Source organism: Schistocerca americana, chromosome 6 (assembly GCF_021461395.2).
Source record: "Schistocerca americana isolate TAMUIC-IGC-003095 chromosome 6, iqSchAmer2.1, whole genome shotgun sequence".
NCBI lineage: Eukaryota > Metazoa > Arthropoda > Insecta > Orthoptera > Acrididae > Schistocerca > Schistocerca americana.
In genome coordinates this window covers 377,919,424-377,934,274 of record NC_060124.1, presented here as the reverse complement: position 1 = coordinate 377,934,274, position 14,851 = coordinate 377,919,424, and the positions used below count along the sequence as shown (strand labels likewise).

At 45.4% G+C, this 14,851-nt stretch overlaps 1 protein-coding gene and 1 pseudogene across 2 annotated transcripts in view; one reads left to right on the top strand and one right to left on the bottom strand.

Moving 5' to 3' along the window:
* LOC124619362 (ATP-binding cassette sub-family G member 1-like) overlaps window positions 1-14,851 on the top strand; it is a 779,674-nt gene that overhangs the window by 654,262 nt on the left and 110,561 nt on the right. The window lies entirely within an intron of this gene.
* LOC124620426 lies at window positions 4,846-4,963 on the bottom strand (annotated as a pseudogene).

The following is a 14,851-nucleotide window of genomic DNA, read 5'->3' as shown; positions in this document are numbered from 1 at the left end:
TCTTCGCCCACGTCCCGCGCTGCAAACGCTAGTTATTCAGGATTTTGACATATGGTGACATTAATATGATTGGACAGTGCTCACTGATGACATAATAAGTCTTTGAAAGGATTAGATAACAGATTAATCTGGCGGAATTGTATCGCGCAGTGGTTTTTGTGTCGTTGCGAACATTAAGGAATGCACTTACCGTTCTAAGTCTGAAACGCACGCAGTTTTATGTCGACCATTGCAGCTACGGAAGCATTCCACACGGACCGGTAGGTAGCCATTTTAACCGTTTAATGATATGCGTCTAGCCTTCAATGTAATTAGAGATTCAGATGACCTGTGAGAACGCTGAGGTATTGTTTTCTTCAGTTCGTCAGCGTAAGATCTGTTCTGGGAATTGGTTACGCGGCGCGTGACGTTGGTCTTTGTTGTGATGTCTGCAAACTGTAGGAGGCGGCTCGGCTTGACGATTATTTCTTTCCTCTCTTTCCATTGTTCTCAGGCACACTGGATAGTACTAAATTTACCCTTCATGACAGAACTGTTGCGCCAGGAGCTTTTTCTAGAACATCTAACCGCCGTGATGTAACTGAAGTAAGACGATTTATTAAGCACGAGGACAAATGAACTAAAAGTCAGTCTACAGATGGGACTTCCAGTGATTATGCATATATTTTTCCGAGGGAAAATTTGCAGACGCAACGCGTTACATGTTTTAGGTGGGACTGAAAGACGCAATGCACGAAAGATCACGTTGCTTGGATGTAGAACAAAGAGAAGGAAAGCTACTCTAATAGCGATATTTATGTTTATAAACTAGACAAATCCAGATATTTCTCCCCTCCATTTTTCTTCTCCAGTGGGTTGTCTGTTTTAAAAACGAATCAAGAAGAGACGCGTCACCACGTTTTATCACCTTGCTCCGAGAACAGGAGCTAGAATCAGCTGCTCAGCCTAGGTAGATATCGCCATGGCCGAATCGCTACTATCAATTGCCTCAGAGGGAGGTCATATATTGTGACAGTTTGCTTTAACGTAGGATTTCATTTTTGTAGTGGGAACACAATAATGTGCACTATAATGGGAAAATGTGTGCGGCAACTGAATAAGCTGCACATTTGTTCATGTCATGGTGTGAAACGAAAGACAAAAAAATGGCTCTGAGCACTATGGGACTCAACTGCTGTGGTCATAAGTCCCCTAGAACTTAGAACTAACCTAAGGACAGCACACAACACCCAGCCACCACGAGGCAGAGAAAATCCCTGACCCCGCCGGGAATCGAACCCGGGAACCCGGGCGTGGGAAGCGAGAACGCTACCGCACGACCACGAGATGCGGGCGAAACGAAAGACAACGTTTCGGTCATTTGTCCAAATTGCTTGAACTGTCTTTCTTCTCGAAAGGTTGCACGCTATAGCTGTTATTTACTACTGATCGTATGACTCGTTTTCCAGAAAGTAAACAACGAATCATTTTGATAGAGGAAGATATATATCTAACAGCTGAACGCTTTTTCGAAATTACTGAAATCTAAAAAATAGAGCTCAGTGTTTGCAGTCCAGGTGACAATTATCTGCGTACAAAGTTCTAAGATAAGCATGTAAGTCTCAGTTCTTGTTCGTCTACTGTAGTTATCCGAGCACCGTTCAGTCGCCAGCTGTGGGATCATGACGCGTGAACATAAGGTGAAAGAGAGTGCAAAAGCAGAACTTGATTCAACAGAATACACCCTGAGTCCGAAAGACAGTGGTCGTAACAATGTTTGGGAGAGATTTTCGTTAGTGACTGATAAGGATGTTGACAACATGTGCTGTGGCAAGTGCTCTGTTCTCCTGTGTTACAGATGCGCCATCACTCATTTGAGGGAATATGTCTGCAGAACACGACAAAGTGGAAGTTCTGAAGCACTACCAGTTTCATTGAAATGTACACTAATTAAAAAGGTGCGTTGAAATGTGCGCCAGAGATCTTCGTCCATTTACATTAACATTAGGTGTAGGATTTCGCGTTTTATGTCAAGAGCTTGTAAACTTCGGTTCTCAATTGGGACACGTACACCTCTCGAACATTTTGCCTCATCCTATGCATTAGCACGAAACACTGAAAGACAAGCCGATGGAATACGTGCGAGTATGGTGCCCAGCATTATCCAGGCCATAGACGTGAATGCATTTGGATGTACAGCGGATGTACGGACGGATACATATCGGAACATGTGTTACCCATCTGTTACTACGCACTTGCGAAATATTGTATGGGTAACAACTCACTTTTCTGAAAAGAAAATATGTGGGGAATTTAATAATAATAACTCTATCGATGAAATATTATTCAAATTGCTAAAAGTCATTCTAATAACATTTTATTTGTCGCTGGCTGATACGCTTATACACTATGTGATCAAAAGTATCCGGTCACCCACCAAAACATACGTTTTTCATAGTAGGCGCATTGTATTGCCACCTACTGCCGGGTACTCCATATCAGCGGCTTCAAGTAATCATTAGACATCGTGAGAGAGCAGAATGGGGCGCTCCGCGGAACCGACGGACTCCGAAAGTGGTCAGGTGATTGGGTATCACTTGTGCCATATGTCTGTACGCGATATTTCCACACTCGTAAACATCCACTGTGATAGTGAAGTAGAAACGTGGACACGTTCAGCACAAAAGGTACAGGCTGACCTCGTCTGTTGACTGACTGAGACCACCGACAGTTGAAGAGGGTCCTAATGTGTAATAGGCAGACCTCTATCCAGACCATCACACGGGAATTCCAAACTGCATCAGGATCCACTGAAAATGCCAAACGACGCCTCGCTTGGTGTAAGGAGCGTAAACATTGGACGACTGAACAGTGGAAAAACGATGTGTGGAGTGACGAATTACGGTAGATAATGTCTCGATCCGATGGCAGGGTGTGGGTATGGCGAATACCCGGTGAATGTCATATGCCAACGTGTGTAGTGCCAACAGTAAAATTCGGAGGCGTTGGTTTCATGGTGTGGAACAGCAGGCCATACGAGTACTTGACGATGACTGGACTAGACTGTGGGCCACGTCATTCTCATCCTATAGATGAGGTTAACTTGTATACATCCTGAACGGATAGTGGTTACGGCGAAGTTCGCTTGAGAGCTGAAAGCGTAACCGAAGTCTCTTTTCCAAGCTGTTTAGTTTAGCTAGAACAATGTTTCGCGTTTCAGTCTCAAATGTGGCTAGCGGAAGAAATTTCTGTTTAGCATGGAACGTTATCTCGGGCGGACGAAGCAAACTTTATCCCAAATGAATCGATTCGTTGCAATTACGCCAATAGTGAATTTGTAATTGAAACAAGCTACACTTATGGTTTAAAAGCCTTAGTTGACTCAAATCATGACCTGTTTCGGATTTCTGAAGAATCCATCTTCAGATGGTTATTACATGTTTCTTTATTTTCTTTCTAGGACTTCGTTTTGTGTTCGTTTTTGGTTTCCTACACTATGGTAGCGGAAGTGTTTTGTTCACTGTTTGGTAAAATTCACTTGAGATTTAGTTCTTTTGACCTAAAGTTCTTAAAACGTGGCGCGTGTGTTCACCACATGACCTAGATGCGGAAGGGACGTTAAACGCCAGACATCCTTACTTCCTTCCATAACTCACTGTTAGCACTACACATGATTGCAGGTAGCGATCTCCAGGCGTTCACCAAATCCACAGGGTATAGCGTGATTCATCACTCAAAATCACTTGCTTCCAGTTATCCTGTCCATTTCACCACCACAAGCGTCGCTTATCATTGGCGACAGGAATGTGTGGCTTACGAGGGGCTGTTCGATCATTATATTCCATCACTTCCATCCCTACACACAGACAGTGTGCTAGGTGGACTGCTGGTAGCACTTTGAAACTCACGAGTGAGTCCGTCCCCTGATTTCATACGATTTTTTTACAACCACCCTTATCAATGCTCAAGGTCCCTATCCGCCAGTGCATGTGATCTGCTTGGTCTTGGTTTAGCTGCGGTAATCCTTTGCGTTTCCACTCACAGTTATACCACCATGACTTGGGAAGATTTAGAAGCGTTGAAATGCCCCCGATGGATTTGTTACTCAGGCGACATCCAATGATTAGTTCACATTCGAAGTCACCCAGCTCTGCTGTCCGATTCATTCTTGCTGTTACTGCTTCTGTACTGACGACAATATACGCCACACCTCATCGCATTCTGGTGAATCCGCTTCTCGTGTCGTGTAGTGCTCAATTCCGCATTACACAGGAGTACCGGATATTTTTGATCATACAGGCGAAGTAAATATTCCTGAATTCCAGTCAAGAACAACAGCCAAGACGGGAAACATAGAAGTAGATATCCTAGGTGTAACAAAGCAGCTTAAATCACTTAATAAAGGCAAGGCCTCCGGTCCAGATTGTATACTAGTCAGGTTCCTCTCAGAATACGCTGATGAAATAGCTCCATATTCAGCAACTCGCTCACAGAAAGATCCGTACCTAAAGACTGGAAAATTGCTCAGGTCACACGACTACCCAAAAAGGGAAGTAAGAGTAATCCGCTGAATTACAGGCCCATATCACTAACGTTGATTTGCAGTAGGTTTTCGGAACATATACTGTATTTGAGCATTATGAAGTACCTCGAAAAAAAAAAAAGCACTCCGTCTTCAGGCCACAAGTGGCCCATCGGGACCATCCGACCGCCATGTCATCCTCAGCTGAGGATGCGAATGGGAGGGGTCTGTGGTCAGCACACCGCTCTCCCGGTCGTTATGATCGTTTTCTTTGACCGGAGCCGCTACTATTCGGTCGAGTAGCTCCTCAATTGGCATTACGAGGCTGAGTGCACCCCGAAAAATGGCAACAGTACATGGCCGCCCGGACGGTCACCCATCCAAGTGCCGGCCACGCCCGACAGCGCTTAACTTCGATGATCTAACGGAAACCAGTGTTTCCACTGCGGCAAGGCCGTTGCCAAGTACCTCGAAGAAAACGATTTACTGACACATATTCAGCACGGATTCAGAAAATACCGGTCTTGCGAAACACAACTAGCTCTTTATACACATGAAGTAATGAGTGCTATCGACAGGGGAAGTCAAATTGATTCCCTATTTTTAGGTTTCCAGAAGGCTTTCGACACCGTTCCTCACAAGCGTCTTCTAACCAAACTGTGTGCCTATGGAATATCGCCTCAGTTGTGCGGCTGGATTCGTGATTTCCTGTCAGAAAGGTCACAGTTCGCAGTAATAGACGGAATGTCATCGAGTAAAACAGAAGTAATATCCGGCGTTCTCCAAGGAAGTGTTATATGCCCTCTATTGTTCCTGATCTATATTAACGACATAGGAGACAATCTGAGTAGCCGTGTTAGATTGTTTGCAGATGATGCTATCATTTACCGTCTTGCAAAGTCATCCGATGATCAAAACGACTTGGAAAATGATTCACATAAGATAACTGTATGGTGTGATAAGTGGCAATTGACGCTGAATAAGGAAAAGTGTGAAGTTATTCACACGAGTACTAAAAGAAATCAGCTAAATTTCGATTACGCGATAAGTCACACAAATCTGAAGGCTGTAAATTCAGCTAAATACTTAGGGATTCCAATTACCAATAACCTAAATTGGAACGATCACATAGATAATGTTGTGGGTAGAGCAAACCAAAGACTGCGATTCATTGGCAGAACACTTAGAAGGTGCAACAGGTCTACTAAAGAGATTGCTTACACCACGCTTGTCCACCGTTTTCTGGAGTATTGCTGTGCGGTGTGGGATCCGCATCAGGTGGGACTGACGGATGACATCGAAAAAGTACAAAGAAGGGCAGCTCGTTTGTATTATCGCAAAATAGGGGAGATGGTGACACAGACATGATACGTGAATTGGAGTGGCAATCATTGACACAAAGGCGTTTTTCGTTGCGACGGGATCTTCTCATGAAATTTCAATCATCAGTTTTCTCCTCCGATTGCGAAATCATTCTGTTGCCACCCACCTACATAGGGAGAAGTGATCATCACCATAAGATAAGAGAAATCAGAGCTCGCACAGAAAAATTTAAGTACTCGTTTTCCCCGCGTGCCGTTCGAGAGTGGAACGGTAGAGAGACAGCTTCAAGGTGGTTCATTGAACCCCCTGCCAGGCACTTTGTGAGTAACAGAGTAATGACGTAGATGTAGATGGAGATATAGCGTGATTGTGTAAATTTGCCCCCTGAAGCTGAATGCCGTATGTTGTTATTCAGTACCAAGTCTCGTAACGCGTGCGGCGGCAGATGCCTGCAAGTATAGGCACATCTCATCCAAGGCGAGACGAGGCGGCCACGCGCGAAGTGGGTCGTGGACCCAGCGCAGTTCGCCGGCGTCCCATGGCGGGCAGCTGCGCAAGGCGCACGCCCCGGTGGCGCAAGGCCCGGCGAAACTGCGTGCCTGCTGCGACGGAGCCCGAATCTCTCTCCGTAATCACGCTGCCGCAGTCGCGAAATACCGGGCTCGCGTGCGCCTTCGCCGACGGAAATGGAAAGTGTTGCCCCATGAAGCACTAGACCCATACTTACCAAACTTAGTGGGGATGGTCTTCACATTACCGATATTGTACACTACTGCCCATTAAAATTGCTACCCCTCGAAGATGACGTGTTACACACGTGAAATTTAACCGACAGGAAGAAGATGCTGCGATATGCAAATGATTAGCATTTGACAGCATTCACACAAGGTTGGCGCCGGTGGCAACACCTACAACGTGCTGACATGAGGAAAGTTTCCAACCGATTTCTCATACACAAACCGCAGTTGACCGGCGTTGCCTGGTGAAACGTTGTTGTGATGCCTCATGTAAGGAGGAGAAAAGCGTACCATCACGTTTCCGACTTTGATAAAGGTTGGATTGTAGCCTATCGCGATTGCGGCTTATCGTATCGCGACATTGCTGCTCGCGTTGGTCGAGATCCAATGACTGTTAGCAGAATATGGAATCGGTGGGTTCAGGAGGGTAATACGGAACGCCGAGCTGGATCCCAACGGCCGTATCACTATCATTCGAGATGACAGGCATCTTATCTGCATGGCTGTAACGGATCGTGCAGCCACGTCTCGATCCATGAGTCAACAGATGGGGGCGTTTGCAAAACAACAACCAGCTGCACGAACAGTTCGACGACGTTTGCAGCAGCGTGGACTATGAGCTCGGAGACCATGCATGCGCTTACCCTTGACGTTGAATCACAGACAGGAGCGCCTGCGATGGTGTACTCAACGACGAACCTGGGTGCACGAATGGCAAAACGTCATTTTTTCGGATGAATTCCGGTTCTGTTTACAGCATCATGATGGTCGCATCCGTGTTTGGCGACATCGCGGTGAACGCACATTGGAAGCGTGTATTCGTCATCGCCATACTGGCGTATCACCTGGCGTGATGGTATGGGGTGCCATTGGATACACGTCTCGGTCTCCTCTTGTACGCATTGACGGCACTTTGAACAGTGGACGTTACATTTCAGATGTGTTACGACCCATGGCTCTACCCTTCATTCGATCCCTGCGAAGCCCTACAGTTCAGCAGGATAATGCACGACCGCATGTTGCAGGTCCTGTACGGGCATTTCTGGATACAGAAAATGTTCGACTGCTGCCCTGGCCCAGTACATTCTCCAGATCTCTCACCAATTGGAAACGTCTGGTCAATGGTGGCCGAGCAACTGGCTCGTCACAATACGCCACTCACTACTCTTGATGAACTGTGGTATCGTGTTGAATCTGTATGCCCGCATCTCGTGGTCGTGCGGTAGCGTTCTCGCTTCCCACGCCCGGGTTCCCGGGTTCGATTCCCGGTGGGGTCAGGGATTTTCTCTGCCTCGTGATGGCTGGGTGTTGTGTGCTGTCCTTAGGTTAGTTAGGTTTAAGTAGTTCTAAGTTCTAGGGGACTGATGACCATAGATGTTAAGTCCCATAGTGCTCAGAGCCATTTGAACCATTTGAATCTGTATGGGCAGCTGTACCTGTACACGCCATCCAAGCTCTGTTTGACTCAATGCCCAGGCGTATCAAGGCCTTTATTACGACCAGAGGTGGTTGTTCTGGTTACTGATTTCTCAGGATCTATGCACCCAAATTGCGTGAAAATGTGATCAGATGTCAGTCCTAGTATAATACATTTGTCCAATGAATACCCGTTTATCATCTGCATTTCTTCTTGGTGTAGCAATTTTAATGGCCAGTAGTGTATTAACTTTCATCCCAGACGGAACTGATGTTCATCACCAACATCAGTACGAAGTGTGACCTCCACAGACTGCAATACACTCTTGTATTCTACATCTATATTCTGCAAGCTAGCTGATTGTGTATGGGCGAGGGTGTTTCTGGTGCCACTATCGTATCCCTCACCCCCTGTTCCATTCGCGAATGGCGTTTGGAAACAACAACTACTGGTAAAGCTCTGTCGTGCTCGTTGCGGTTATTCGCACGACGTATGTAAAAACGGGCTCCTCACCAGGCCGTGAAGGTCCAAAAGTACGTGTTCTGGCAGCTGTGTCATCCTCTACCTTGCGGGGTCATGCAGTCGCTGTGCAGAGGAGCATGTTATCAGCACACCTATCTCCCGGCTGTTTTGGAGACTTTCCAAACGCTGGAGCCCCTTATAGTCGGTCAAGTAGCTCCTCAGTTGGCATCACGAGGCTGAGTGAATGTCGCGCCATCTCCCACCAAGGAAAAGTCTTTGCCAGTACCGGGAATCGAACGCGGGTCCTCCGCATGGTGGCCATCTACGCTGACCAGTCAGCTATGGAGGTGGACCCGAGACGTATGTGGGAGGTTGTAATATTTGTCAGACTCTTCCCGCAGTGTACTCTCTCGGAATAATAGTAAATCTCTCTGTGATGCACAACGCCCTCCTTCCAATGTTTGCCACTGTAATTTGTTGAGCGTCCTCGTAATGCAGCCCCGCCGACTAAACGATCGCGAAACGAAACGCGCCACTCTTGTTTCCGTCGTGTCTATGTATTTTATTAATCCAACCTGGTAAGCGTCTCATACTGATGAACAATACTCTAGAATCGGTCGAACAAGTCTTTTGTAAGCCAGTTCTTTCGTGTACGAATTAAATTTCGTTAAGATTTTTCCTATGAATGTCAGCCTGGCATCTGCGTTTCCGACTGTCATTTTTATGTAGACGTTCTAGTTACGATCCCTCCGTATGGTTACTCTTACTTATTTGATGGTTGTTTACTGTTTTCAGCAATTTGTCATCAGTAGTGTAACTCTACAGTACTGGATTTCTACTCCTACGTGTACGCAGTGTGTTAATTTACTTATGTTCAGTCCCTGCACCATCCATAAATCCTCTGCAGGTCTTCTTGCAGATCGTTACAGTTTTCTGGCATTGCTACCTTCCCTTATGTAACCGCATCATCTAACAAGCGTTTGTTTAACTAAATTCACTGGCATTTATTTAGCTAACACCGCACATCCAGCCCATATTTAGATAGAATAGTGGTGTTAAAACATTGTCCACATACAGTGAACAGCCAAAGAAACTGGTATACCTGCCTAATATCGTGTAGGGCCCCTGCAACACGCGGAAATGCCGCAACACGACGTGACATCCACTCGACTAATGTCTGAAGTAGTGCTGGAGGGAATTGACACCATGAATTCAGCAGGGCTGTCCATAAATTAGTAAGAGTACGAGGGGGTGGAGCAGCACGTTGCAAGGCATCCCAAATACGGTCAACAATATTCATGTCTGGGGAATTTGGTGTCCAGCGAAAGTGTTTAAACTCAGAAGAGTGTCCCTGGAGCCACTCTGTAGCAATTCTGGATGTGTGGGGTGTTGCATTGTCCAGATGGAATTGTCTAAGTCCGTCGGAAAGCACAGTGGGCATGGATGGTTCAAATGGTTCAAATGGCTCTGAGCACTATGCGACTTAACTTCTGAGGTCATCAGTCGCCTAGAACTTAGAACTAATTAAACCTAACTAACCTAAGGACATCACACACATCCATGCCCGAGGCAGGATTCGAACCTGCGACCGTAGCGGTCGCTCGGCTCCAGACTGTAGCGCCTAGAACCGCACGGCCACTCCGGCCGGCTCGGGCATGGATGGATGCAGGTGATCAGACAGGATGCTTACGTACATGTCACCTGTCAGAATCGTATCTAGACATCAGTGGTCCCATATCACTCCAACTGCACACGCCCCACACCATTACACAGCCTCTACCAGCTTGAACAGTCTCCTGCTGACAAGCAGGGGCCATGGATTCATGAGGTTGTCTCCGTACCAGTACACGTCCATCCGCTCGATACAATTTGAAACGAGACTCGTCCGCGCAGGCAACATCTTTCCAGTCATCAACAGTCCAGTGTCGGTCTTGACGGTGCCAGGCGAGGCGTAAAACTTCGTGTCGGGCAGTCATCAAAGGTACACGAGAGGGCCTTCGGTTCCTAAAGCGATCTTAGTAAATGAGTGTTGTAAAATAATCCTTTCATATAGTGTTCATTAAAAAAAAGACGATCTTTCCACTTTTGACCTGTGCAGGAACATTAGCGTAATTGTTTTAGTTGTAAATGTTTGTCATGTATTATTGTTTTTCTGACATGTTCTACATCCTGGAGGACCTCCTCACTACGGATCAATCGGAATGTAGCAATTTGCGGAAAGATCCTGGCCCCGTTCTTGCAGGATCTTTTTCCGGCCGCAGCTATGTCGGAGGTTTGATGTTTCACCGGATCCCTGATATTCACGGTGTACTCGTGAAATGGTTGAACGGGAAAACATCGACTTCCTCGCTGCCTCGGAGATGCTGTATCCCATCGCTCGTGCGCCGACTATACCACCACGTTCTAACTCACTCAAATCTTGATAACCTGCAATTGTGGCAGCAGTAACCGATCTAACAACTGCGCCAGACACTTGTTGTCTTTGCCGCGCGGAGTGGTCGCGCAGCTAGAGGCGCCATGTCACAGATTGCGCGGCCACTCCCAGCAGAGGGTCGAGTCCTCCTTCGGGCATGGGTGTGTGTGTTGTTCTTAGCATGAGTTAGTTTAAGTCTGGAGGCCGATGACCTCAGCAGTTTGGTGTCTTAGTAATTCACACACATTTGAACATTTCTGAACTTGTCTTATACATGCGTTGCCGACCGCAGCGCCGTATTCTGCCTGTTACATGTCTCTGTATTTGAATACGCATGCCTATACCAGTTTCTTTGGCGCTCCAGTGTATTTCACCTTATCTCATGCGAGTGGCGCCCTGTTATTTCATTTTCACACAGTTCAGTGTTTATGACGTCATATTTCTGAACTACCTGTCGTTACAGTGATATACTTTCGCTGTTACATTCAGTGGCATATGTGAAAACCGTCTGCAGTATGTGTTACGAATACAGTTAGTAGTAAGTATGTAATAAATTAAAACGTCGTCTTTCACGCGGCAGTTTTACTGCATGAACAGCGGAAGTGTAATAAGCGATTAACTTCTTTCGTTTCATCATTTTTTGGGGATTATCAGGAAGAAAAAGTTTCTTCAAGGTTTGACACTACATATTAAGTTTCTTGCAAGTCGGTAAGTGCTGTCATTCACAAATACTCGATGAGTAAAGTATCGGTATTTGCACATCGTGGGCTACACTTCTTTTTCAGCCACACCTCAATCCCGATGATCGGTAGATATATACTTATAATGTACCCAGTGCGTTAATGCAGGGGATAAGCTACCTCCATTCCAAATTTAATCCTAATCCGTCCATCCGTTTCAGCGTGAAGGAGTGAAAAACATACTAAAACACACACACACACACACACACACACACACACACACACACACACACATTCATAGTCTAAGTCACTCACAAACTTCCACATTCATAAGATACGAGTATATATGATGTACGTTCTAGCCGAGAGGTGGCTCTAGTGTGAGGGACGCTGCATGCAGTTATTTTTCCCTTCTTTCCTCATACTTATAAAATAAACAGACAGCCTGTAAATTAAAGACGTCCACTGTCAAATTCTAAAATACAGTTTACATGAGTAAAGTTGCATATTCATAAAATTAGCTTTCGAAATAAATGTTCAAATGGCTCTGAGCACTATGCGACTTAACTTCAGAGGTCATCAGTCGCCAAGAACTTAGAACTAATTAAACCTAACTAACCTAAGGACATCACACACATCCAAGCCCGAGGCAGGATTCGAACCTGCGACCGTAGCGGTCGCACGGTTCCAGACTGTAGCGCCTAGAACCGCACGGCCACTCCGGCCGGCAATTAGCTTTCCAGATGGCGGCAGTTAGTCCATGTGTAGTTTATCTATACTTTGCAACGAGTTTTCATCGACGCTGCTACACAGTAACCTCTACATAACAGCCACATAAAGTTTAATATTACTAATTTGGTGACTGAAGGTTTTTAAAATTTTTTTAATTTTTCATCTTGTTCTCTAACAAACGCCTGTCACATCTGCTGTTCCTTCAATCATCTTAATTACAGATCTGACGATGACAATTGCCGAAATGGAGTAAAATATAAAGAAATATAGTAAACGATATAGAATATAAATATAAAATATTTGCGACGATCGCAGACGCGTACGGGTAATTTATTTTTTATTAATGACTAGATAGGACTGGTGAGGGAAAAATCGAGTGGACTTCCAGCAATCGAGAATTTGATCACACGTGTAACAACAATAGTAATAATTTCGTGTTGTTCAATGGCCTGGTGCAAGTCTTTCTATTGGACGCCAGTTCGGCTACTTGCTTGTCCCTGATCTACCCAGTTATGCAACTGGGGGAAGAGGAGCTACAATTTAACATGGAATTCGAACCACTTGTTGTTCCTGGACACTCCTCACATTGTTGAGCGGTGAAGGCTGGGTTAAAGGGAGACTAAATTTCCGTAGTCCAATCGGTATTCGATCCCGCGACCTCTCGGTCTACAGGCACACGCCCTAACGCTGGAGAACCAGGCTTGCTTGTTTTGAGCAGCTAGTTATTGGAGTTGAGTGTCTGCGTGTGTTTGGGGGGGGGGGGGGGGGCTACAATTTAATATGGATTCCGAACCACAGTACAAATTGGCATTTTGCACATTACCATATAATTGCCCGGGACGAAAGAAGCACAAGGGACACTAGAAAGTCTAGGACCGATTGTGGTTCGAACCCGGTTCTTTAGATCTATAATCTGACCCGCACTTTGCCACCGTCGTCATGAAAAGGGGGGGGGGGGGAGGGGGGGGACACCTCTCGTAATTTTCACTACTTGTACGATATAACATCTTGAAATCAAGTGGAGTTAAAAGGTTAAATGAGATTTTCACTATTATCAGTAGCACATACTTCGACAAGGAAGTAATTCCATTTAAACTACTTCTTTAAAATGTTTGTGTGTGTAAATATAAATTACCTGTTCTCTAACGTAGTCCCCAACATATAACCGTTATCCAATTTGTGTCTGGTGATAAAGTTATCTACTAGCTGAGTGTCAGAGTTCAACAGATGAGTCATTTCTTCAGCTGTTTTTCTGATGTCTGAGGAAGGTCGCTTACAGGCAAATGTACGTTGAATACGTAAATATTAGTAATACAGTGGTATCACATATACACGGATAGCTAAGGTTCAAATTCACCAGTACCCTGAAATTAAAAGCAGTAGTTTTAAGTTGACAAAGAACAAATACAACATGTCAGTTTAATTGGCCTTCACAAAACTTATCTTCTAATTTTTGGCAGTAATAGCAGGTAATACAGCAAATAAGCTGAAACATCATACAGAACTAAAGAAACTTTCACGTGCGTAGTTCCAGACCTAAAACAGTTTTAAACAGCCTCATGCTGTAGGCATGGGACCAACAATGTTCCTGGAGGATGGAGATTCAGGGTTCGTGCAGCAATCCAGAGCTACGTTTTCCGCGGTTCCCCTAAATCACTTATGTTAAATGACGGGATGTTTCCCTTGAAAACGATGCGTCGGAGTTTCTTCCCTACCCCTCCCGAATCCGATCTTGCTCCCTGTCACTAATGACCTCGTCTTTGCTGAGGCGTTACATCCTAATCTTTCTTCCTTCTTTAAACAATGTGTCATGCAGAAATATTGAGAATGAAGAAGACACTTCGTACACTACGATCGTAGTATAGACGCTTTCATTGTTCCAAGATCACCATTTCCGGCAGTCTTATGCTGCCATCATCTAGAATTTGTTATAAAAATGCCATGTTACGGTATATGAAGTCAGAGTATAAAAGTCGCTCCACACACATGCGGTACATATCTTGATAAAAAAAATACATAGCTGATAAAATGCACACAGTTGATAATGTGGTGTCACCGCCAGACACCACACTTGCTAGGTGGTAGCCTTTAAATCGGGCGCGGTCCGTTAGTATACGTCGTATCCGCGTGTCGCCACTGTCAGTGATTGCAGACCGAGCGCCGCCACACGGCAGGTCTAAAGAGACTTCCGAGCACTCGCCCCAGTTGTACAGACGACTTTGCTAGCGATGCTACACTGACAAATACGCTCTCATTTGCCGAGACGATAGTTAGCATAGCCTTCAGCTACGTCATTTGCTACGACCTAGCAAGGCGCCATTACCAGTTTATATTGAGATTGTAATTATGTACCGTCAAGAGCGATGTACACCAATTATGGATTAAAGTTAAGTATTCCAGCAGCAACGTACCTTATTGGCTATATTAATTACATTGTCCTGTTCCAGACCTCACGCCAGTTTGCGTGAGCTTTAACGCGTGCCTTTCGGCTTCCTCCAAACTCCGTGAATTGGCTCCTGCCAATTCACAATAGATAATATCCTCATATCATCCATGCAGCCGGCCGAAGTGGCCGTGCGGTTCTAG